Source organism: Protopterus annectens, chromosome 8.part0 (assembly GCF_019279795.1).
Source record: "Protopterus annectens isolate FY-2018-M chromosome 8.part0, PAN1.0, whole genome shotgun sequence".
Lineage (NCBI taxonomy): Eukaryota > Metazoa > Chordata > Ceratodontiformes > Protopteridae > Protopterus > Protopterus annectens.
The window spans coordinates 683,115,676-683,143,175 of record NC_056741.1 but is presented as its reverse complement, the minus strand read 5'-3'; positions in this window follow the sequence as shown (position 1 = coordinate 683,143,175).

The window sequence follows — 27,500 nt, the reverse complement described above, 5'->3', positions numbered from 1 at the left end:
ATTCATTCAGTGTAATTCACCACCTTTCCTCCAAAGGTCACTGGTTTTAGGGGGGATTAAGAGGCTGGTGAGTTATTGTGTGAATAGTCTGACCATTGGTAGGGTTGCCACCTTTTCATATGGCCAGGATGGGACATATTCGGGACAGACCAGGTTTTTCAGGGCAACACATACCCAGGGTCAGTACAACAGATAGTACTTTTGTTTTATGCCTAAATGTAAGCTTATTGTTGTAGCAGTTTAGCTGCTTCTTCTGTTTTGTTTACTTGCTTAATCTGTTTCTTTTAACATGTAGGTATTTTACATACGGACATAACTATTGTATGTGACTATTACATAAGATGTGGGACATAATTATGTCCTACGATCACAGGATATTTTACATTTATAATGGTTTTGGTATGGACACAACTGCCCAGAGGGGGACTGTCCCTCACAATGTGGGACAGGTGGTAACCCTGACCATTGGGCTAGACTTAGCTATTGGCGGCATGCTAACATGATGCGTTTTGCTTCCACTTGGTATAACTATCGACACTACAATAGAATACGGGCACAGGGATTTAAATGTCATTTGTTCGAGGGATGGGGACTCAATATTCAGCTACGTGCATTTGTGTTGCTTCTTATTTTTGTGTTCGTAAAACTGTCTTGCATGCTTTGCATACGTTTCACTATCCACGGACACTGACAGATGTGATTACTATTAGAGGCAGGCTGTACTATTCAGCATTTTAGGTTGCACGTAAACAGCTGACATGTCCACGCCTCAGTGCGGCACTTGGACACTCCTCATGCACTCGTGCACGTTTACTATGCACGTGGATGTGGTGGCAGCACGCCTTCATTAATATGCATATGGCGCTATTGTACCATCTCTATGCCGCACGGTCGGTGCAAGCCTAACGCCGTCCTTGTGCTGAGCTTCATAAATCCTGGAGTCAGTCTTAGGAACTAAACTATGTATGCAAAAATCCTGAGGTAAGTCAGACTATGCATCTGGCATTTATTTTATGGAAAGGAAGGACATCTTATTAAATCAACACAGAAATTATATTCCCTCTCCCAAGTTAGCTGGAATTTTCTGCCATGAGCAAAGATCTTCTACCCAAACTGCCAAATTATATCTCTCTTCATTTATTGCTTAAAATATATGAATATAAGGATGCCTGTTGAGTCTCCAAACATTGTTTTGGCGAATGCAAAAAAAACTGAAAGCAATTTGCCAAAACCACCTTCAGTGAACATTAGAAGAATTCTTTTGCAAGGGTCCAAGCCCCCCTGTACCCCACCACGTGGGGACAAACCCCCAGACCCCCCAAAAATTATATATACCTACTCCGTCACACAACATTGGAGAAAAAAGCAATCTCCACTATCAGCAAAAGTAGTTTCAGGAAACTGCTTTCGATATTTTTGTGTTCTCTGAAACAACCTTTGTTAACCTTGACACGCACCCAGATAATACAAAGGTGCGAGCAGAAACAAACCAGAATCTGGTCAATTCTTTCTGAATGATACAGAAGTATCTTACAAAGCTGGTCCATCTCTCAGCACTTGAAAGTTTTGTGTACCTCTCCCATGTCCCACTGTGCCTTTTATGTCATATATTGTAGCACCTTGAGCATCCAAAGCATTTCTAGACACTACCAACCCTTCTGTATGGTATTGCTTACTTCTAGTTTTAACTTCCCTTTTCATCATCATTGTCACTAAACTCTACATGCTGCCCAATAGCCTGTATTTATGCTCACTTAGGGCATCCTGAATGGCACGATGAATTCCAGCATGCTATACTGAGTCTGAATTTATTTGATTCTTCTGAGTTCACTAAAACAGTTAAACTACAACATGGCTTTTTTGCATTGTAACAAGTGAATAGTTGTTCTAGGATTATGACTTCAGATTCTTCCTTTCTTTATCCTCTCAGACCATCCTCCTTCTCATGTGTGACTTCCTATCATCAACCAATGAAGTATATAATCCTTAGATTCATAGCAGTTCACATGCATTTAGGCAACAAAGATCTAAGCCATTCAAGGTCCTATGAAAGGCTCCACCTTCCTGAATTCCTATTCATGAGTATTTCACTAAAGTATTCAATCCACCGCATAAATGTTGTGCAAACATGCAGCATAGAACAAGAACCTCTGCTTCTTATCTACCTTTTACAGTGATGTAGCTAGGGTGAGTCAAGAGGGGCAACTGCCCTAGACACAAAGTGCTGGAGACAATCAGCCATTCCTACTCTTTCTTTAATGCAATATTTTTTTTTTAAATCTAGTATTGCATTTGCGGTCAAACCTGAGTGCTGGAGTGCTCCGTTTGAGGTCTAAACTCTAGCAACTGCTTTTTACGTTGTAGCAAGCAGTTTGTTGCAGTTTAAAAAGAAGTAACTTTCTTTTTTTTAACTAAAATGTGTGCTGCACCTCTCTGTGCAGGCAGGGTATAGATTGTTGCACCTGTTTTCTACATTTGTAGAAATGTTTAAAAAGGGTTGGAAGCAGTCTGTAGAAACAGGACCTGAAAGGCTGGGCAGGAGGGTGGTAGGGATGGGGCTTGTTGTGCACAGAAGGAACGTCCTTTTTTTTTAGCTCTTCAATGGAAGATCTGGGGGGCGGGCATAGATTTAACTATAATAAGCCGGTTGATAATAATGTAGTGATTGTCTTATTATAGTGACGTGCTTTTTTTTTTTTGTTGTTTGTTTTTTTTTTTTTCATCATTACTTGAAGAGCTGAAGGGCTGGGGACACTGATTCATAATATCGGCCCAGGGTGCTGGTTGAACCACCTATGCTTCTGACCATTAACATCCCACAATTATCTGATGTGGAACAGGATAGAGAGAGGTCTTCTTTTATTTATCCACTCCCAACTTTCTAGGACCACTTTCTTGCCCTTTTGCATTTTGTTACCGTTAATACAGTTGCAGCATTGATAAAGATCTACAATCCTATTTTTGCTGGGATACTGCCCCTTCCCTATTACCAGTGTGGGATACAGGTCTGCTGCCATGTTCCCCAATTTCTAAATATACTAAAGCTGAGGTTGCACCATCGCCGAGAAATTGGAGTAACTGCATTTCCTTTTTTCCACTGAGTTTATACATTACTGCAGGTAGTGTATTTAGAGGTTAAAGTTTTACTGTCAGACTATCCACATCAAAGGGTTTGGCCAGGGGAAAAGCACTTTCACAATAATGTCTTGATTAACTGCATTAGCAGATGGATGAGGTTGCAGGATAGTGAGACTGGAAAGCTAGCCATCAAGACGTTCATCCAAGGAAAATCAGAGTAAATGCATCAAAAGAATTACTGGAATCCAAATGTACAATATTCTTTGTGTTCTCTTTATCCACATTAATGGTCACTCTGCTGCAGAAGTGGATACAGATGGACTGACAATGACTTCTCTGAGTCAAATCATACTGCCTCACAGCAACCAGATACCTACATGCAGAGTCTCTACCAGGTTCCACAACAGTGCATTTCCATCACATTCCAATGGAGGAAATTGAGGCTTAAAAGACTGTAGTTGGTAATCGTCTGTCTAAGTTCTGACAACAGATGAACCACGATGCTAGGCCTACCATTCCTGAAAAATAATTTCATGTTTAGGAAAAAGCCATGTTTTGATTTTCCACTGCTACAGTAAGTACCCCTGTGTCTTCCTTTAGCACACAATAAGGGACCTCCTTAAGCTACTATGCATTTCCACTTCATGTAATTCTTCAGTAGATTCTCCCTAATTAGCTCCCCACTGAAGCCAATTTTTGATCCACTTGTCCAAATTGACTATTAATCTGCCATGTGAATTACATGTCCCCATCTCTGATTTCCGTTCATTTAGTTAAGTTCATGGCTTTTGCTGTCTTCTTCCTTCTTTCATCATGTGCTTCCCATTCCAACTCTCAAGTCATAAAACACTACATGATAATCTTCTTCTTTCAGCTTTTCCCGGTTATAGTCACCACAGTGGATCACCTGTCTGGTCATGATTGGCAGTGGAGTTTTACAGTGTCGAGTTGCTAGCCCAGCACCCAACCTTCCACAGAAGGCACACAAACACACACACACACACACACACACATTTAGAGTGTCCAATCCACCAACAGCATGTCTTTGGGATGTGGGAGGAAACTGGAGCACCTGGAGGAAACCCATGCTACCACAGGGAGGACATACACACAGAAGGCACCCCAGCCGAGGATCGAACTGGAGAACCTCTTGCTGTGAGGTGGCAATGCTAACTGCTGCACCACCGTGGCCACCCTAAATCATTACATGATAATAAACCATTAATAGTCATTCTGGTCACAGTAATTGATCAATATCACTGCTTTTATTTACTGCAGGTTCTTCTTTTCCTTCACAACACCAATTCCTTTTAAGCCATCTAACTAAGACACATCTGTAACTCATTCTATTATCACAGTTCTTCATTGCAATCTGTGGCTTTTTCTTTTATTCCTGTTCTTCCCATTTCTTCATGCCACTGTATATTATGCCTTTCATCAGGCGGGACATTTTCTATCCTTCAGTCCTATGCCAAATGCAAGTTAAATGACTGAACTGTTTGATATCAGGATACAATTACTCTGTCTAGTCTACATTGTTAAGTTCATATAACTTTACATTTTTCCCCTTTCCAATTTTTGGAAGTATTAAAAGCACAGTAGCATGACTACTATCGCTCACACTTTCTAAAATCTCTACCTTGCTCTCAAGAGAAAAAGTACACCATTCACAGCAAAGTCAGAAAGTTATATTTTCATTTGCCAGAAACTTGGCTATGTTGTTTGGTGATGTCAGGAGATCATCAGCTTGGTACCCTTTCAACTCAATGAGAAGAAAAAAACTCTTTAGTGTTACAACTGTAGCATGCTGCTTTTGAAAGTTTCAACAAGCAGTTTGATGTAACTTTGTCACACATATAGTGTGATTCATGTGATGAAATATTCCCTCTCAGAAGCACTCCCAACTTCAGGTCAATCATAATGGTGCTCTCTTAGCAGTAATTGATGCAAAATTATGATCAATAAGTTCTGCGATTCTGCACTTTTAACTACACTCAATGAAACGTTAGTAGCGGCAACAATTTGAAAAAAAAATGAAAAAATGTACCTGTTTACTGACGATATTTGGCTGATACTCCAGCATCCCACATAATTCTATACTGCATGTATTGGCAGTCAGTAGGAGAAAAAAATATGAAGGTCACAGAATTCTAATATACTTCATTTTATAAATCCCTATGTACTTATAACCTTTCCTTTCAGAGAGCACCTACTCTGTGCCAAATGTCCGAATTTTCCACTCTTTTTACCGCCATTCATTGAGGAGCAGCACAGGTAGGAAAGCCTAGTAAATTAGATATTGAGGCAGCTGTGCAGCTCCAGACAGATCTTGCTTGAATTTCCTGCCAGTAGTTACATTTCCAATCACCAGCATTTTACAACCAAGTTTTTTATTATGATAGGAACTCACGGCTATTAGTATATTGTACTATAAAATCGCTAAATAAATGTTTCATATTGTATTATACTATGTTTAGTTATCAGCAGTGTGTGTGTGCATACATATATACATGCTTTACCACCCACTTACAAATTTCCCCAACTCTCAGTCACACCACCTGACAGCTTTAACCTGGGACAGCTGCCAAATTAACCCTAACCTATTTATGCTACTGTTTGCTTTTTACCAGACCTTAGGCACTCTGAATACCATTGCATGTTTTCTACTACTTGGATATTGTTCTCAAGTAGAAATTATAGCACACACAAGCTATGGGAACACTTAAGATGGTCATAGACAGCACATGCCCTGCATGGAAAAATAAACATTCATAGCAGATATCTTCTTCAGATGTAATGCATCTGTCATTTACTGCCACAGACATCTTTATGACAACCATCTCACACAAACTACACTTCACAAAAACATGTAAATGACAGATATTCTCACATGGGCCATAGCATAATCCATAGCTTTATTCTTTTTTTATTTTTTCATACCTGGCACTGCCTGAAATATAGGTCACTCTAGTCATATTGCTACAATTCTGCAATTCTACAGCCTTAGTCTTGGTCTTTGATGAGTGTGATATGCATAAAGGAGCATATAGAAATTGCTGTCAGATAAGGATGTACTGAAACCTTCTATTCTACTGCAGTGTCACAATACTTGTGACACCTGTGAGTATTTAATGCCTTTACTCAGTCATTATTTTTTTTTGAACGTAATACCCCTGTGTTCTACCATCTGGTTTGTTCATAGTCTACTGACCAAAATGTTATCACAATACATGTCCATCAGAAAAGTTAACTATTTCCCTTTTTTTCCATAGATGTGTTATAACAGATTTGTCATTCTTTGACATTTCCGTTTTATACCAAAGCATATATTAGGCATTCAATATGCAAATTAAGTTACTTAACTATTCAATTTTACAGCAAAGCACATGCTGAATATATGTTTGTACTTTGCTCTACTAAAACAGACAGGAATGAATAGTTACTTTCTGAACACAGTGCAGATATTTTGACAGCTTATATTTAATCGCCATGTCCAAGGTCTGAGGGCAATTGAGATACCTTGTTCCTTTAGCAGCATAAAGAATGCAAATACTTTTAGCTTTACCACATCACTGATTATGGGGCACTTAGAAGTTTTGCATTTTTACATAGTACGCCTGCTGTCAATAATAATCTTCCAATAGATTTTCAACCTTTTTGACCCCCTTTTAATGAAGCCATTAGAATTTCTGTTTTGTTTCACCTCACTATTCATGAACCACTTGAAATGTCTGCTTTATTTTTGTTGCTATTTGAGAAACACTTAAAATTTCAGTTGTAGTTTAATTACACTATTCAGTGACATGCTTAGTAAACTGCATTACCTCAGCATTCAGGAAGCACAAAGAATTTAAGCATCCTTTTAAAGATCCATTCTATTCAACAAGGATTGTAGAAGCTGTTTGAAATATATTACACTGTACAGAAGTGATGGCTTTATAAAGCTCTGGGTAAAAAGAAAAATGAACAAAATACGCTAAGATTAGATGGCATGAAGGCATGACAAACTCACTATTCACAGAAAAGTCAAGCTTGTACAAACTTATATAATATTATTATAACAAGTGCCTGCTGGAAATGCAAAGAATCAGTCGGCAATTTAACAACTGTGTAACTATTTCTGACAGATTCCCAACATATTGGTTTTATTGTACTAGAATATTAGTGTATCCTGCAGGTCTGTGAGAACATGTGAACAATTAAAAACCAGTTTGCAAAGGCTGTGGATGAGGCTGTTAAAAAGGAAAACTGTTACTAAATTTTTAGAAATCTTATATAAGTACGCTTTGGTTATGTGGTTCAAAACTCAAGCGGTTAGACATTTATAAAGGAACTGTGATTTCTGCTCATTAATACATAAATGAACAGCCTTAAGAGAATACTTACACAGAAAATAATCTGAAGGCTATTTATTAACAGAACTACAAAAAAATTCACATTTTGCATGAGTTCATGGTAAGACATAACTATAACTATGCAACCTAACCCGACCATCTGCAAACTTCATAGTTAAGGCATATTGAGTTGACCTTAAATGTAAACAAGCAATTCTCTGCAGATAATATAATTTTAAGAAAAGCACACGATTCTAGTGCAGCTCTATTTTCAATATAGAAAGATTTGCTCCTTACCTGAGAAAATGTTGGAATCTGGGGTAAGGGATATCAGCTGTGTTTCCTGGCAACCATATGTGTTTAACAGCAACTTTAAAATCACACCTTTTGGCTGAGGTAGAGTCCTGCCCTAAACATGCAGAACCACAGTGTCAAGTATTCTGTGCAGGTAGCCATGACAAGAGAAAAAGGACAGAAGACAGATGCATTGATCCTTGAATGTTAAAAAAATATATATATTTCTCCACAACAAGCTTCTTTTTAAGGCTCACAGAGCAAACAAGGTGGGGAAGTGGTCTAGTTTCACGGCAAAATTCATTACAACAGACTGGTTCATTACGGAGAAGACAATCAAATGTACTATAACCTGTACAAAGATAAAATATCTGTGAAGTGTTGCTGAGGATGAGACCTCCATGGATTTCACAGTACCCAACATAGCTACCAAAGAAAATGATTTAACTGAACATCCTTGGAGAGTTAAAAGAACTGTCCCTATCTCAACTAATATCTCAAAATAAGAACCATCAATGTTACCAAATCAATGACTCTGAATTATAGACATTCAATTCATGTTTCTCTAAATTAACTACTGCTTGCATATGCAATGAGTGTTGCATGTTATAGAGCAGTGAGTCTATAGACTTTAGGGATATACGTAAGATGCATACTATTAGCATCATGGTTGCACATAATCAGTTATAGATTTCAAATACCTGACAACAAATCCACATACAATTTAGGTATGCAAATTCTATATTTTTCTAATCTAGATGGCAAGGGTGGATTGCAAGGCTTTTAATTATTTTTTTTTATACATGATGCAAATAGTCTGATTCAGTACTAATCTGTTACATATTAGAGTGTAGAAAAAGACAATTCAGAACTGCACACACTTCTCTAAAGGCATAGACTTCTCGGTTGGTAGCTCCATCCACAGCGTTAGTCAGATAGTATTGCTTTTAATGTTTCTAATGCTTTAAAGGAATGTGGTATACTATGGTCACTTAATTGTTTATGACATTAATGAAAGCCAGATATTTACTATTATACAGGAACATGTTTTCTCTTCATGTTTAGGATCACTTTGAAAAATTGTCATTAAATCATGGATAATGTAGCATTTGAGTTTCTTTCCTGCAGGAACTATTCCAAGAAGACCTACACAGATAAGTGCATATGATTACATGTTTCAAGTGATGCTCCACAATGGGAAATCTTTCCTACTATGCACATCTCAGAAGAATGAATCACACTGATGATAAACAGGTTGTAAAATTCTATAAATGCAGTTGGCCCGGCCCCCTTTTAAAATTACTCACACTAACACCAAAAGACAGTTGATGACTTTTATTAATAAAACCAAATTATTAATTTTATTCACATAAAAATAACAAATAACTGAAATCTTCATGTTCTTCCCAGCAACATCAGGGCAGCGTGCTCACTTACCCTGTCCAAATCATCCATCAGGGCAATGTACCTACTCACCCTGACCAAAACCATAAACAGGCCATGTACCTGCTCAACCTTTCAAATAAGCAGCATCCAGATAAGCTCACTCATTATTTTCAAGCAGCGTCCACAACTCACTTGATCCCCAAATTCAGTGCCATCAACACCATCACCTAGAGGTGGAACAGAAGAGGACAATCCTGTCCCCCTTCTCTGCCTAATAACTCCCACTTAAATGTCAGTAAGTAAAGTAACGCGAAAGGTAAAAACGAGTGGTAGGGAGGGTCACCAACTCATGCCTAAATGTGGCACCACTTCCTATGCTACAATAATATAATAATTAAGACCCTCCCCAAACCTACCTTACTTCCCCTAAGCAGCAAGCCAACTAATCCATTAATGTCCAAAGTCCAGCTACCTGACTTAATACTATACACAGACCCCCCCCTCCATATTCCCCATATTCAACTCACACTTTCCTTCACCCCCAAAAGAAGGTCCTGGAATAATTGGTTTATCCCAAACTTCATTTGTTCCAGCCCCCTATTAAAATGACTCACACTAACACCAAAAGACAGTTGACGATGTTTACTAATACAACCATATTATTAGCTTTATTCTCATAACAATATCAAATAACTGAAGTCTTCACATTCTTTCCAGCAGCATCAGGGCAGCGTACTCATTCACACTGTCTGCAGCATACCCACTTGCCATATTTAAATCATCCATCAGGGTAAGGTACCTACTCATTCTGACCAAAACCATAAATGGGCAGCATACCTGCTCACCCTATCAAATAAGCAGCATCCAAATAAGCTCACTTATTATTATCAAGCAGCATCCAGCAACTCACTTGATCCCATACTCAATGCCATCAACACCATTACCTAGAGGGGGAACAGAAGAAGACTATTCTGTCCCTCTTCTCCGCCCACCAGCCTGATCCCAAGCTGTTCTCCCTCTTATCCAATAATCTTCACCATACCCTCTAAAAACAATTTCAAATGTACATTAAACAAACCATCACTCAAATGCACCCCACCTGATTGAAACCAAACACCATCTCTGTCTTTGATGTCCCTGTGTTCTATATTGTGCATGCCTAAACCTCCCAATTGGCTAGCCATTCTCTGGCTAACAAAGCTCTGAACCACTCCCCAGCCCGGTAACTGATCGCATTCCTCCAAGTCAAACATGGAACTATCTCTGACCATGTTATACACATACCAAGGCATAACATCTGCAAATTAAACAAATCCTCTGTCATGGTATCCACCAACTGCTTCTTCAGAAGAAATCCCAGATCATTACTACCTAAGTGCACCACTAATATTTGTGGATAACCTGCTCACAATCTTACCACTTCAAACTCATGTATCAGTTGATCCCATCTAAGCCATCTAAACCCATGCCAAATAACTGTCCGACCTAAATGACACAAACCCAAATTCTTTCCATCCACCATAACCGCTGCCCATTTCTCCACCCAATGGATATAAGAATGACCAAGGATGACAATCTGCTTTCCTAAAAGAGAGAAAAAATAATTATCAAATGCAGTGAAAACCTTATCTAATACAACATAAAAAGGCATTAGAAGACCACCTCCCAACTCTTCTAATAATCTCAATGGAACTGCCTTCCCTAGCCAAGTTTGAAGTCCTACCAATGCAAAAAGAATGAGATGCAAACCTCTTAGCTGGAAAACCCATGTAACGGAAAACCCTCCTGATGATTCACATGAGCTGACCACTTGTCACCCTCCTGCCATCTGACAACAGGAAAACCAAGTCATACGGGCCTCCTACATGAGTCCACCTTAATTCTGTAGCCCACCTTACTGGGCAAAGCCTAGCATACCTATCTTTTTATGAGTACTATCAATGTACATTTCCCCAACTAATCTTAGTCCTTCACAGCCCAAAAATCACCATCCCAGGACCTATCATTACATCCCTCCAGAGTAATGATCCTAACAACTCAGACATATGAAATGAACCAAAATATAACCATACACACAAAGTGACCCACATAATGTAATCCAAGGACTTCCCTTCCAGTAAGGCTAAATCTCTCAGTAAAACTTTCAAAAATGTCCTCATCAGCGGCCATCACATATCACTATGCTCTCCAGGCACTCTTCCCCATCCCCTCAGCATATGCCCAACTATCCAAGACTTTGCAAAATCATATAACCCAGATACCTGCATGAATATGCTAATTGCTGCTAGATCCACCCTAACCATTTGTAAAGCCTTGACTAAACCCCAAGCCTGAGGTATGTAATGGAGCAGTAACTCCTTGGACCAAACCCCTTCTTTTTCCAGCAATTGTAAGACAAATTAATCAAACTCATAAAGAGCCCTACCGTAAGCCTTCCTTGTAGAAACTGCCCAAGATTATTGCACCAAACTCACCCCAAGCACATGCACCCCTGTAAATGAAAAATTAACTATCAAACTCTGTAAAACCAACTTATGCAAAATCAACAATAGCAACTCTGCTTTGGCCATCTTTGTCTGCAACACCAGCACCACTATCATGTTATCCAAATTAAAAATTACCTGCTTCTCCTGCAAGCACTCCTTCCAAACCACCAAATCTGCCCAAATTGGCATCAACTCTAAAAATGCAACCTCTCTTTTCCAGTCTTCCTTCCAATCCATTGGCTACTGAGCTGCAAACCATTGTCCTCCAAAATAAGCCCCCACTCTAAAGCCCCCCCACTGCATCTGGGAATAACTGGAGCTCCTCTTGCCCAACCCAGTCTGCCTGCCAAAAGGAAATCCCATTAAACTGGTCTAAAAAAATAACCAAAAAAATAACCAAAGAAACAAATCCACCCTAACCAAATTGTTAACCCTAATTCAATTATGTTTACTCTTACCCTCTTTTAAGAAAAATGCCACTGACCTACAGAAAGTATGCCCTGGATACACTGCCCGACATGCAAAATTCAAAATCCCTAACAGGTCCATAACCATCTGGATCCATACCTTATCTTAGCTGCAGCTGACATATTACTACCCTTCAATCTGTCTATCTTATCCATAGACAGACAAAACAATCCCCGTTCTGCATCCTCTAATAATCCAAAAAAATCTAAAGCTCTTGCTGGCCCTTGCAACTTATGCCGAGCCAACAGGAACCCTATGTAGTCACACATTCCCAAAAATTCTTGCAACCCTTTCTGCACCCTTCCTGTCCCTCCCCAACTAGCAAAAAAATGTCAAAGTAATGTACCACCTTCTGCATACCAACCCATTGCTGCCATAACCAATGAAGTACCGTACAGAATTTCTCAAAGATTACACATGCAACTGAACAACCCATCAGCATGGTCTTGTTGAAATAAAATTTGTTTCTTACTACCATGCCCAGTAATAGCCACTCTTCCTGTCTGATTGGTAGCAAAGGAAAGCCAGACTCAATATCCACCTTCACTAACCATGGATCCTTGAAACCCCTAATGACCCTGACAGCATAATCCAAGGATGCATAAATAACCCTGGCATCCTAACCTGCAATGAAATCATTAACCAAGCTCCCTATGGGATACAAGAAATGGTGAATCAACCTGAATTCCCCTGCCCATTTCCTTGGTACCAGACCCAATGTAGAAGCCTTAAAATTGGCAAAAGGTGGGCTGTCAAATGGGCCCAGTAACCAACCCACCTGATGCTCCTTCTCAATCAAACCCAGTAAAATGTCCTCCCTACCCTGTGCCAATTACAGATTCTTGCAAGCCCTCCCATCCTCCACCACCCTGGATTTACTAGAAAATCCATAATCAAAACCATTCAATATCTCCTCCTTAAGAGCAGTATCAGGAAAGCATTGGAGAATGTGCTGTAACACCCCCACCTTAATGGGAAAGTGCAATCCCTCCCCTTCCCCTAATCCCCCTGAAGAGACCCCCACCCTTTTCTCCACACGATTTACCTCTACCCTAAAGTTCTGAATCCCCTAAGAAGACAGAAAGCCCCTGTCCCTTGATATTATGCTTGGAGTCATAGAATTAACCTCATGATGACCATGTTAAGCAGCTGGATAGCTCCCCCCACACCTTGAACAAACATGCAAGAACTTTCACCCTATCCACGAACAACTTCCAGCATTAAAGGTCCAACACACACCACTCCCTTCTCTCCCTTTACCTCCTCTAATACTCCAGCCATAACTGTCCATTATGGTAGACAACCAGATGTCTGGATGCCACACCTCCCAGTAGAGAGAATAATCCACCACTTTCCACTTCAGAAACCTCTGGTCATACCACAACCAAGCATTCTGAGGCTGTAAACACCGAGCCTCCCAAATCATGAGAAAATAACCCTAAAGAGGCAAAGCCAAAGTTGCATCCTTTTCCAGCAACACTGCCATATAATAAACGAAACCAACTACCCAGCTATCCCATGTCTGATGTCAAATCCTACCTACCTTCCGTCTCCCCAATGCCTCTAGGGCAGCCGCTAAATCTTTACTGTTAGCCGACTCAGACTCCACCAACTACTGCACCCCCTCTGCATCAATTAACTCAAAAACATCCACATATTCTCCCTTCCACATCTTTTTCTTAACTGTGGAAGGAATGTGTAGCGTCAAAAAGACTGCCCCCATTCCTTGATCCAAAGCCTGCATAGGTAACCAGTCACCCGGGTGAAGGTCTAAATCAGAACCTATTTCAAAACCCAATCCTGGGCCATCCACTAACACTGCACTGTCCTCCCTAATTGCTTCTCCCCCACTGGACCCACAACTCCCCATAACCTCCACGGTAGCCCCCCACCTCATTCTAGTCACAATCAAATTTTGTCCTCACGGACTCCCTGTCTCCCCTTACTGCCGTCACATTCCCTATCAGCCCTGCCTACTAAAACAGTTGAAGTAAGATCATTATCTGATGCTCTGTCATGAATCTCACCAGGTGCTAATGGGCTAACTGGAACCACATCATTCGATATTCACTGTCTGTTGCCTCGAGTTCCGACCTAGCCCTCAGAGTGGAAAGTCACCTCTTTTGGCTGGATTCTCCCACCTTTTCTGTCACCACCACATCAGCATTTTACACATCCTGGAACAGCTCTTCCACCTGGGCTACTATCACCTCCCAATGCTGACAAAGCCTCTGCATGCTAGCCATCTGAAAAAAAAAAAAAAAAAAAAAAAAAAAACATTAGCATAGTAGTTACAACAGAATCCACTCTAATGGTCTGAAGGAAAAAAAGACAGCAAGAAGTCATGTTTATGACCTGTCACTCCTCACTGCGAGTTCTAGTACACAACTTATTTATTTTTTTTTTGCAATGTAACCCCAGCTACATTAACAAGCAAGTAAGCACTCAATGCAGTTACAGCAATATTTTAATAAATACTATTAAGCAGACCTTTTTTTGTTTGTTTACTGGAGACAAGGTGTCCCTTCAAAAGTGACAGTCCATTAAAGCCACTCCTCCTCGAGTGGCCAGCCTTGAATGGCAGCTCTCACTCTCCACCCTTTACTATGGCTTGCTGGGACCCTTTATTCTACTGCTGGAATCCCTCAATCCCTCTCTGCAAAGCTCTCAAAGCTGACATCCTTGTACACCATCGTATCTCAATCCTCTCTGTCATTCTTCCCTTGTCTCTCTTTTATTTTTTTTTTAAATAATATTTCTAAACCTAGCGCTATCTACCACGGAAAGACTTCCCTATCAATAACTAACCTATCCAGATCTGCCTCCCTGCCCTCAATGTTCACTACCTCAGATCACATCTGTGGACCACTGGGAGTTCATTAATGGTTAAAAGACCATGAAACAAACTCACCCACTCCCATCAATGCCACATAGCTTATCCAAGGAATGTTCCGATGACAGAAGACACCATCCCCACCAATGAGAAGCTGAGAAGTCAAAATGTAGCAGGAAAACCAATAACAAGCAGCTACCCACCTCTTAACCTTACCACTCCTCCTCTCAACCTATGAAATCTGCACAAAGCCCATAAAATGCTAAGGAAGCAAAGTACAACTCCACCAACAGCTATACATCCAGGGAGAGATTTTACTTAGAGCTTACAGGCACAGGGATAACCACATTAGAGTCAGTGAGCCTGCACTCTCTTCTACCAACCTGATTCCCCATGTCATAACTATTAAAGTTAACCTACATTCTAACTCTCCTCCTGTAGAGTCATACCCCCCTCATACCTCCCTCACAGTATTCTTTAAACCAAGACCACAAATTACCTAAATTAAACAAAGACCATCATTTACAGAAGAAAAAAAAAGAAAAAAAAAAACATGTATACATATCTACTCCACCTCACCTTACCAATGAGTCAACCTAAAGTATCCACCAATCACACATACCCTCTAGGGCCTATCTGTCACTGGAGTACCTACAAGACATCCTGATCATAAGTTAGTGTCACCAACTCATGCCTAAATGTGACACCGCTTCCCCTGCTACAATAATATAATAACTAAGCTCCTCCCCAGACCTACCTCACATCCCCTAACTCCCCAAGCTAATTAACCCATTAATGTCCAAAGCCCTGCTACCTGACTTAACGCTATACACAACCCCCTCCTCCCCATTCCCCATATTCAACCCCCCCCCCACAAAAAGAGGGTCCTGTGCAAATTAGTTTGTCCCAAGCCTCATTTGCCTAACATATACTTTTGTATGATGTATAAGTTTGCACAGTAAGGTAGAAACCAACACACTCACAAAAATATGAGTGATAATCAGTTGTTTTAACTGTTTGCAGGTTCAAAACCTAAACAATGCTATCATGTAAACCATTCATAAGGATACAAAAGCAGATCATTCCAGTAAAATAATTTAGTCTTTCAGATGTCAAAATTGACTTTTAATTTTCACAGAAGTGAATTAAATTGTTACTAGTGAGAAAATAGATTTCCTTGTGACAAATTCACAGTTACTAATTACACTATGTGAATAATTCATGGACCATAAGGACTGAACATAGTAGGTCTTATGAATTTGTTGGTTAACTATTTATCTTAACAATACCTGTTTCTTTTCTACTACAGCTTAGCTGTTGAGGATGGGATGTTAAGAGTTTATATATTATCTATTGTTCTATAAAATAGTCTTAACAAGTTCCATTCTTCTTCTATAAAATACAGTATTAGCAAGTGGCATCTGTCTGGTATAGATTTTATTTGCCTCTTTTCTTCTTTATTCTGGTTTATTTAAATTTTCTTTAAAATTACATAAAGGCAAAATTAGTTTATTAATTATCCACCTGTTTACATTAGTCATCCAAGTGAATGCTCATCGCACTCTGCATTATTAAGGAATGCTTCACATCATGACATACAGCTGAGAGACATTGTTTACTTTATACATTAAAAGTAATTTGAAAGGGTTTTCAACTTCCAGTACAAACCTATGTTATATAATATTAATTGGAAAACTTTTAAGTCATTACTTTTATAGGAACCTAAGCCAAAACATGTGACACATTTTAAGAAGAAATAGGAAGGTTGCATCATCATCAAATGTACTGCCACAGCCAAGACAGGGGAAATAATACTAATATAAAGATCATTACATTTGGTCAAAAATTCAACACTTCATTCTTGAATGGATACAGAAGACAGAGGGTCACCATATCAATTCAGAATACAAGAGGAATAAGTACATTAGTTGAATGGATTTTTATGGCTCTTGTAATGATGCTTTACCTGTAATAAGTTTTGTAGATCATTACTATACAATTTATTGAAACACATACCTTACTCTAAACGTACAAGATGTTTATTTGGTAGTGGAATCCTGGGTGTATAGAAAACCAGAATAAGTTTGTAGGACTCCAAGACGGACTAAAACTATTAGAAGGGGAATGAATGATTTAAAAGATTCTTCACTCAGATGCAAAACACTTTGCACATCTTGCCCTGTCATTTGTGGAACCAGTAGACTGGATTTATGATTAATCTCTCACCACATAATTTCATATATGAATGTACAGATTTTACTGTGCCTATTTCAGGTCACAGGTCACTACTCTGGAGAAAGAAAGAAGGGGATCATTGTTCACTGACAGTGTAGATGTTTGATCTTTTATTTTTAAAAGATACCAGTAACATAATGAATTTAATGGAATGGAAAGAGAAATATGGGAATGACTACAGTAAAAAGAAAATGAGTATTTTTGCCTACTGGGAGTCTTTTATACTTAAACTAAAACAAATCATATTGTGGTCATATTCCAAAAGAGTTGTTATTAGTGTAAGTCTGCCCTGATTCCAAAATACATGCTCTTTTTTAATTTCTCCAAATCTTTTGGGTTTCTAATTCCATGATGGGAATGGACCCCATTCCTAAATCAAAGTGCGATTAAAGTTCATGAAATTAGTATTGTTTCACTCTTTGATGTCAGCCAAAAGTGCTCTTTGCAACACCTGTGATGTGCCCAGTAATGACTCCTTCTGCAATTCGTATGGGGTTACATGGATTGGTAGCATATCTAAACACAATTCTAGATTCTTTTTTATAAGACACATTACTCCTACTACTATTGGAACTGCCTGTGTATCTTTCTTCCACATTGCTCTCATTTCTGCTGCAGATCCTGATATTTTAGGACTTTGTGTCTCTCTATAAGGGAGACGCTGTACTCACTGGGTATAGCAATTTCAATAATCAATGCTACTTTTTTCTTCTTTTCTTGGACCACTATATCCAGTTTTCTAGCATCTATCTTTTGAACTGTTGGTAATGTGTGATCCCATGTGATATAAACTCCATCATTTTCTGTGATGCTTTGTGGCTCATGTTTCCAGTGTTTTTCAGCCACTTCAGTACCATAATGTTTGCACAATCCTCAGTGCAACAGTCTTGCCACATTATTATGCCTTTCAGTATACAGTCCTTCTGCCATTAGTATGTCACAACCAGCAACAAGGTGTGCAACTGTTTCTAATTCGGTTTTACAAAACCTACATTTGTCTGTTTCTCCCACATATTCAATGGACTTTGTAAACCAGCATGTATATAGCCCACTATCCTGGGCTGCCAATATTAACCTTTCATCTCTTGGTTTAAATTCGCCTCTCCTTAACCATTCCTGCATTTGTTCCTGATTAACATGAGGGTCTTCCAGAAGTTTTCTATACTTGCAACTATATTTATGCTTTTTCCACATTTCTTGCCTTCTCATCTGATCCTTTACCTTATAGTCTTTCTTTTGTTTTTTTGGCACATTCAGTTGCTGCCTGATTTTTATCTACTTCTGGTTTGATTTCCATTCCTGCTTGACACTGATATGCTTCTGCTAGATTAAGCAGAGAAGTCATCTTAGATTTATTCTCCTCATGTTTCAAAACTTTCACTATGTTTGGGTCTTGTGAGGTCAGCTTATATGTGTAGAGTCCCATGATTGCAGATCTATACATGTAATCAATTTCAAGGAGGCCCATCCCTCCTTCTGAACGGGAATATAATCTTGGCATACATCGATTTTTATAAATCATTTGGTGAGCATGAAACATCCTTCTTGTTTTCCTAGCTAATCTTTACAAAACATTTTGAAGCCAATCAATCACTGCAAAACTGCATGTTAGAACAGGAAGAGCAAATTGGTTTATAGCTTGTTTTTTGTTACTAGATGTCAATGCTGTTTTCAGAATTAATTTAAGGTCTCTGAAGTATCCCTTACTAAGTTTTATTCACATTTGTTCATGTTTTATTGTTGCTTCTTCATCAATTCCCAAATATTTATACACTCCCTCTTGCTCAAGTTCTTTTATATCACATTCTTGTCCCAAAGTGATGTTTTCCTGGTGCTACAGTTTTCCTGCTTTAAAGGTCACTTTTGCACACTTATCAAGACCAAATGACATTCTTGTATCATTTGAAAAAGTTTTGATAGCCTGCAGCTGTGCTCTCAGTTCCTCATCTGATGAGCTATATGGTTTTAAATCATCGACAAAGAGAAGATGAGAAGTCTTTACACTTTGTTGTTTTCTAGGAGCCAAATTGTAGCCATGGCCTAAGCTTTTAAGTAAACACTTTAATGGATTAATGGCAAGGCAGATAGCAATGGTGACAGAGAGTCACCGTGGAATATCCCCCTTTGAGTTTTTATCCTTGGGATAATAATCTGGCCTTTATCATGGCTTAATCACAAAGTGGTCTGCCACTGCTTCTTGGTCACTACAATGTAGTCAATCAGTATAGGGTACATCTTATACATTTTTAAGCATTTTTTTTTCCATGAATGTGGGATACTATCAAGTACTTTTTTATAGTCAGTCCATGCCATACTTAAATTCTTCCCCTTTTTACAGTTCTCCAGTATGACTTTATTTAACAACAAATGATCCTTTGTTCCATATGACTTTCTTTTATTGCCCTTTTGTTCTACTGCCATAATTGAGTTTTCTTCTAAATGACTATAAACTCTGTCAGCATCAATTCCCGTGTATAGTTTATATGTCATCAGAAGGCAAGTTAATGGTCTATAATTTTTAGGGTAGCTTGCTGGTTCACTCTTAAGTAGGAGTATTGTTTTGCTTGTCGTTAGCCATGTTTGGGGTGCACATATAAATAATTATTACTCATGGCTAAATCTTCGTGCAAATATGTTAATACTTTTAACCAAAAGTTAGGTATTGCATCTGGGCCTGGAGCTTTCCATTTAGCAGTGACACTTCTTGTCTTAATTGCTTTATAGTTTTCTCTATTCGATACTTCCATGGTGGTATTCGATTTCTCCCCATCCTTTCCTTCGCTACCCTGTGTTCTTATGGTAGAATTTATCAGTTATTAATTTAGCATTACAGTAATATATCCTGTCTACTACTGTTATATCACATGGATCTCTATGGACAGTCCTAATTACTGCAGTCATTTGTTTTATCAGACTTCTGACTTTTGGGGTGTTATTAACCTTCTGCAGTCTATTTCTCTCATGGATCTTTATATATCTGTCCATGTCTATTAAATCAAGCAACTCTTCTATTAGCTCATTTTCTTCCATACTGAGGGCACATCCCTTGTTTTCCATTTCCTGCAGGCATTCTATAGAAAGTTCTATAGCATCTTCCTATGGCACCTTCTTTTCAGTTTCATCCTGTGCCATCTGTTGCTCTGTCACAGGGGATCTCACTGGCCTATCACTCCTCAACATTGACTGCATTAGACTTTCCACAGTTTCCTGTTCCTTTCCTTTATATCTAGCTTCAAGTGAACATTTATACTAGTTTCCTGTGGAAGACTCCAAAATATCTTCCTATGGCACCTGACCAATTGTTTCCCGTTCCACTGGTTTCCCCTTAATTTGGATATCCATTGCTCTATCTTGTTGTGGTACTTTCTGCTTACCATTTTCTGCACTGAATCCTTCACTTTGCAGGTGCTCCATAACCTCAGTTTCTATTTCTTTAACTTCTCCATTACTAATCTCCTTTTCTTCCTTTCATTTTTGTCTTCTTATTTTTTGTATTATAAAGTTTTCCATGTCTGGATTCTTTTGCTTGTATTTCTCTCCAAATATATTTGGTGCTGCTCTTTTTGTAGTGGTTAGTTTTGCTTTTTCCTGTGCGTAAATATTACACCATATGAAATCTCTTTTCTTTCCTGTGTCCATATTTCTTTTTTAGATGTCTTCTAATCTTCCTGTTTCTCCTTACTTTGGGGACTCACTGCATCATGCTGTGAAGTAACCTGTGTTAGACCTTCTACACCAAATCCTTCACTTCGCCGGCACTCCATAACTTAAAATTCTATTTTTTTAACTTCTACTTTACTAATCTTCTTTTCTACGTTACATCTTTGTGATATTATTTTTTATAGTGAAATTTTCCATATCCGGATGGCTTTGCCTGTATTTCTCTTCGAATATCTTTGGGGCTGCCTTCTTTATATTGATTAATTTGGCTTTCTCCTTTGCATAAATATTGCATCATATTAAATCTCTCTTTCTTTCCCATGTCCATATTTATTTTTTATACTTTTCAAATATCTCTAGGTTTTGTTGTTTAGATTTTTGCACTTCCTCAGATGCTTCTTTTTCCAAACAGATCAAAGTTTCTTGCTCTATATACTATTTTTCACAAATCTGTTGTATTAATGAACACAGTTTCATTTGAAGCTTCTGACAGCTTTTCTTGTAGAAGTATTTTTCTTTCCTCTAATTTCTGTCTTAATTGTTTTGTATATCTTGTGTCTATAAATTCTGGCTTTTTGCATAATAGTAATACATAATTTCTTTCTTATCCTCAATAGTCCACTCTATCATCTTTATGCATCTTTTCTGGCTTATCACGTTTTGTGATTTTTGTGGACTGCTACTCCCTTGTACTACGGGGGAGGGGCATCCTCCCCCTGGGCCTGGCCTGGCCCCATTGTTTGAATGTTTCCATATTTTGAGGATTCAATACTGTCATTTTTTCCAGTCCTGGCACCAGTGCACCTACCAAGATTGGGCACTTTTTTATCCTGGGTCTTGTGCCACCAGCTATCGCTTTTAATATCTGTCCTACTTCTGTCCATGATATATGCTATATAAATACAGCTATATATCAGTGTCTCCTTGGTGAGATTTTTTAAAAACAGGGTCCACCTTGGAAAAAGGTACTCACCAAGACTTGAGGATGAATTCAATTTCAGCACTACTACTATCCTTTGCTTGCTGACTTTTCATTTCTCCTTTTGGACTCCTTATGCTCTCAGTGTTAGTGACTTACTCTAGTGTAAGGCTTATCTATAACAGACTTGCACTGGGGAGAGATTCACAAAGACCAGCTCTCGGTGTATCACGTCAATTAGACTGAGAGCAAGTCTTTTGGAATAAGGGACATGGAAAATTAAAATGGACATAAAGAGGAGAATAACAGGATTACATGTGAACTTCTTAAAAGAAAGTCTGAATTAGGGAAAACACAAATGTGGTGAAATGTAAGGACAATATAATATGCCAGGAGATTTTTTACAAATTGTGAATAAATGATTTACAATGTATGGAAGTGCAGGAAAAATCTTTCTATTGGACTAGAGGAATAACATGACAAAAATGTATCAGAAAAAAGGAAGGGAGATGACTATTTTGACTTAAAAAGGAAATCACAATAAGGGATCCAGCTGATACTAACAGAATGATATGTAATGAATATAAATATTAGTTCAATAATAGTTCAATGAACACATTAAATTGAGAAATCTTTAAAGGAAGATAAAAACATTTTAAGTAAGCTAAATATTAAGACTTTTAGATTTAACTATGAGTAATAATTGAAGTATTCTAATATTTGCAAATGAAATGTGCACAACCATAGATAATGTAGCTATTTGAAAGTACCATAAATTGATTGTATAATTCTGGACATTTTATAAAAAAAATACAAACATAACTTGCAATTAATATTATTAAATCTATATACAATAGGTGAAATATTATGGTTGTTTCATTCTATATCTAAAGTATTTCATTTTCTTGAACTGGATAAAGGCTGTCTCTCTTCTAGAAATTATAAATAGACCTATTTTACTAATACAAGTGGAAATTGAGTATATGCCGATATCCTTGTGAACAGAAATTGAAAATATAATTCCCTGCTTAGTATCTCAGAACTGAAAGGATTTGTAAAGAGGAAATAGGTTTTCCAGATTTGGTGTCAATATAGTTAAATATTAAGAAATTACCTCAGTTAAAAAGAACACTGACAATTACAATCTTATCACATTTCCACAAACATTTTGGTTGTGAAAGTATGCATATATGTACAGTGTTAGATATGATGGTATTCCCCTTAGAATTTATAAATTGGGATAGACTACTTTGTACTTCCCCTAAAAAGTCATATATGCTGAAGATGTTCAATAATTTTCTTTAGAAACCACTAGAGGAAATATACAATTGTGTCCACTTTGTCTACTTTATTTTAGTTGTAGAATCATTAGCAAAATATTTAAGTGTTAAAATAGCTCACGAAAGGCATTCCATTCAAAAGGCATGTCCTATATTTTCCTTGTGGGTTGCACTATCACTTTTTATGAATTCATTTTCTTCTCTGCTCTGTGTGTGTTTAAATGATAAGAAAAAGACAATTGTCATTTAGTAATGTGAGTTTTGCAAAAAAAAAAAAAAATCAAGATGTTTTTCCTCTAGGAATCATCACAGAATGATCTTATTTAGGTATCGTATTTGCCTTCGTTGAAGGTTGAACGTCGAGCTGGCACCTCGGCGTTCATCAAAATCTACTGCCAATTATTAGCGGACCGGAGTTCCACTGTGGCGACCCCTAACCGGGAAAAGCCGAAAGACAACAACAACAACATTTAATATTTATATGTACTGTCTGTAAATTCAAACCACTTGCAAAAGAAGTCAAGAATAAGTTAATAGCTACAAGAAATATTACATCCATTTTCTGAGAAATGTCCTAATTAAAAAAAAGATACCCTTCACGAAAATGTTACTTATAATAAGGCATATCTCTCATATATTTTTATTAAATTTGTAAAACAGTTGCCTGATTTTTGTGGAAAGGCTGAAGACCCAGAGTAAGTAAAACACCCCCCCGGATTCATGAACAGTCTGTGCAAGAATAGTCTATTCTTACACGGACTGTTCCGTGTAGGAGTACAGCAGAAGCAGCGAGCCCTACATATTAATGAGGGTACACTGCTGTATTCCTACACCTACACTATCTGTCTACGAGTGCAGGGGGCGTGTATAAGTCCTGCACAGACACCTAAACATGCACCCTGCACTCAGAAAGTGCCGTACAACACTTTCAAACAAGGAAGTAGCATAATATTAGAGCCTAGCTGTAATAGTATGCATTATTTCAGTGTCTGCGGCACTGAAATGTAAAACTGAGCATGTCAGTGTCTGTGGACACTGAAATAAGAAAAAAAAAAAAAGTAAGCACACAATCCCTAAGAAGCAGCCCACACAGTACATGACTTTCCCCAGAATGGCCAGATCCCTGCCCCACATGCCTGCAACCTGCTGATAAATATATGTAATCATTTAAAATTTCTTCTTTGTTTTTTTTACAATAAAAAATAAAGTTTAAACAAAAAGCAACGGGTTTGCATGCTGTAGCACTTTGCTCAGCCCAACTTAAATGCTGTTTGAGTGTCAAATAGAATTGTGAAGGAGAAAGTCTTGTTGTTGATTTAGCATAGTGATTAGAGCTCTGGTTTAATGCAAAACATGCGTAGTTCAAATTCCAACTCTGGTCAATATGTTTTATGTGTAGAAGCAGTTGTAAATCAGTTTTTTATGAATTGGAATGATATTTGTAAGTCATATGCCTCGTGTATAGTAGTGTAGGGCTGAGAAAATGCCATATGGAAATGTAAAAAAATCTTCTATTTATTTTTTGTATAATTGTTTGCTGCCAACTAAGCCTGCTGCAGCTCTGCTGAAACTAGCTAAGGATTGCTTAAGCATGAAAATATAAGCAATCCTTAGCAACTATAAGCTTTGCTTAGCTGGTTTAAGCCTTGCTAAGCGGATCTGCATGGAGCTAAGCATAGCTTAGTATATTTGAAAATCGGCCAATCGTGGAAAAGTGCGGGGAAAATTATGTTATTTAAACCACACAGGCGGGAATACAGCAATATGTCTTTGAGTCTGATCATGGCAGCAACAATGTGAGGCATAGGAGAGGGTGTTTGCTTTCGGATGCAACACTGGGGCATCCAGGAGTCTAGGATCATGGTTGGACTCCTTATCAAAGATCATGAAGCTAGACTGCTGCAGGGCCAGTACCAGGGCTCCCAGTACAAAATGGAGACCTGGCACCATCTGGCACATGATCCCACCAGTGCCACTGGGATTCACCAAACTGGTGAGCAGGTGCTCAATCTGATGACCTAAAGCAAAGGAGGGGTGAGCTCTTGACCCAGTGGATCCAAGAAGCATGAGCAGAGGAGGTCCCAGAGGTTTGTAAGTATCCAGTCTGTGTATTTGTAAATAATTATTTAAAAATTGTATATGTTACTGTGCAGGTTTGCTTAATGTGTGTTCTCTGCCATACAGTTGCCACTGAGAGGGCCACAAACATTAATGTCCAAGCACACTGCTTGGTCTGACTACACCAAGAGTTTGGTGAGTACAGAAGTATTCATAATATCTGCTGTACTGTAATAAATCAGAAATAGTAAATGTAGTACTGTCTGTATATATAATTGTGCTCTTACTGTACTGAATAAATGCATGTGTCAGGCTGCCAGTGTGAGAACTCAATAGTACTAGCTGCAGTGTAATACAGAGTTTTGTAACAAACAAGGTACAATTGAGGAGAGGAAGAGTATGATATGTATTAGGCTGTCTGAAAGAACCTGCTAAGAAACTGCTGTGTAAGAGCTACTGTAACAGTTACAAATGAGAAGCAGTCATCCTGTGCAGATCATGCAGTGATACTGACTGTGGATTTCTGAGTTATAGAAAGTGTTGTTATGTCAAAAATAATAAAGCTGACTACCACAAACTGTCATCTTTCATTTGTCTTGTATCTGAAAAGTACAATTGTGTAGCTGCTGCAGCATGCAGTAACTGAGGTGCATAGTTCAGAATGTGGATCTGAAATAAATGACAAAATGCAAAAGTAATATTTTCTTCAGTAATTTGTTATACTGTGTTCCTGCCAGCATTGCCTTGTGTTAACCTTTGCATTTCAGCTGTATGTAGTCCTGAATGTACAGGAAAGTGTGAGACACTAAGAGATGCAGACTGCAAAAGTAGAGCATGTTGAATTGATTCTAAATTGAAGTCTGTTTTATTAAAATGTCCAAATGTCTACTTTTAATAATCTGTTCATATTGTGTAAACAGTAACATCAACAGTTTTTGTTCTGATTTTTGTTGTAGTTATTATGAAAAACAAATAAAAAGACATTTGATAAAAAAAGTAGTGTGTAGAAAAGTATGTACTAGACGGAAATAGCTCAAATAACAAACCACCACTTCCCCAGTCACTCAGTCTGATAATGACTATGTCTGTAGTTCCCTTTTGCGCACACACACTATGGTTCAGATCCGCGGACTACTACTAACATGTCTTTTCTAGTTCTACAGCTGAAGACTTGAATATTGGCAGAAACACTAATCTATTGTGAACAGATATTTCCCCCACAGGTAAAACAATATCTGCAGAAGCAGTACGATGGGTATATGTATGGAATGAGTAAAAATGTTCTGTTGAGCAGCCACAGTCCTACAGATAGAAGCAGGCTAGCCCTCTACACTATGCAGTCTGGCCAATACAAGCCTCTCAAGTGTCATGCTGTCATGGATAGTTTCCCCTGTTGCCAAGAATCCTGCTCCCAGATAACATCACAGTACAAGTTTGCCAAAAGCACACTTACAGAACAGCAGGAAGTATGACAGGTATGAGTCCCCTATGCTTATGTACATAGAGTTGTCATACCTTGCCCCATAGTACTCCAGGTGCACATATGTAGTAGCTCCATAGCCCAAGTAGTAGTTCAGGGAGGGCAGAATTGTAGAGTATTTAACAGTAATGTATTGAGAAGTATCACTGAATGCAGTTATTAATGGAATTGTTTTCTCTTCCCCCACCACTCATCTGCTCCAATAATTGCACAAAATGTAATTTGGGTATGTTGTTACGAAAACTTAATGTTGGGACCTTTGTTCCATTTTGGTTATTATATTTGAAACTGTGTGCATACTAATATATCTTGTTGAATAATCATTGTTGTTAGCCTGTTGCCATAAATATAACCGGTATTCTGTTGCAATCCTGACTGCCATTCCATTTCTGCATGTGTTCTGTTTGCATGCCCCTGTTAAAATTCCATTGTTCTGGGTTAATTGGAACACCCATGCATGCTGTTTTGACTAATGTTGAAATGTTTTGTTCATGACTAACCAATACACCTTGATAATTTTCACTCCATAGTATGTTTGGGAAGGACGATCCCGGCGTACTCACCTCTCCCACACCACCTGGCTGAGACACCGAGTAACAGCACATCTGGGACCCAACCCAGACCTCCCTCATCTGCTGGTCCTGCACCACCATTGGGTGGAACTGCTGCAGGGAATGGGGCTCATCCTCCCCCTGCCCACAGTCTTGGTGAGGATCTTGTCACCCAGCGAGAGGTCCATGGCATGGTGCACAGTGTCCTCCAGTCGGAGCTGGATGAATGACTGTGCCAGGTGGAGGGCAGGCTGGCACAGCTTGAGGAGGAGATGGCCCCTCCAGCTCAGCCCCCAGCACAGCCACCTTTGGGGCCATGAAAGAATAGTGGTGACTTCCATCGGGTTGGGACGTCAGTCCCACTACCACCATCTAGGGGGCTCATGGGCATCAGATTCCCAACCACCCTCCCTGTTCAAGGTGTCTCCCCCCATGTGT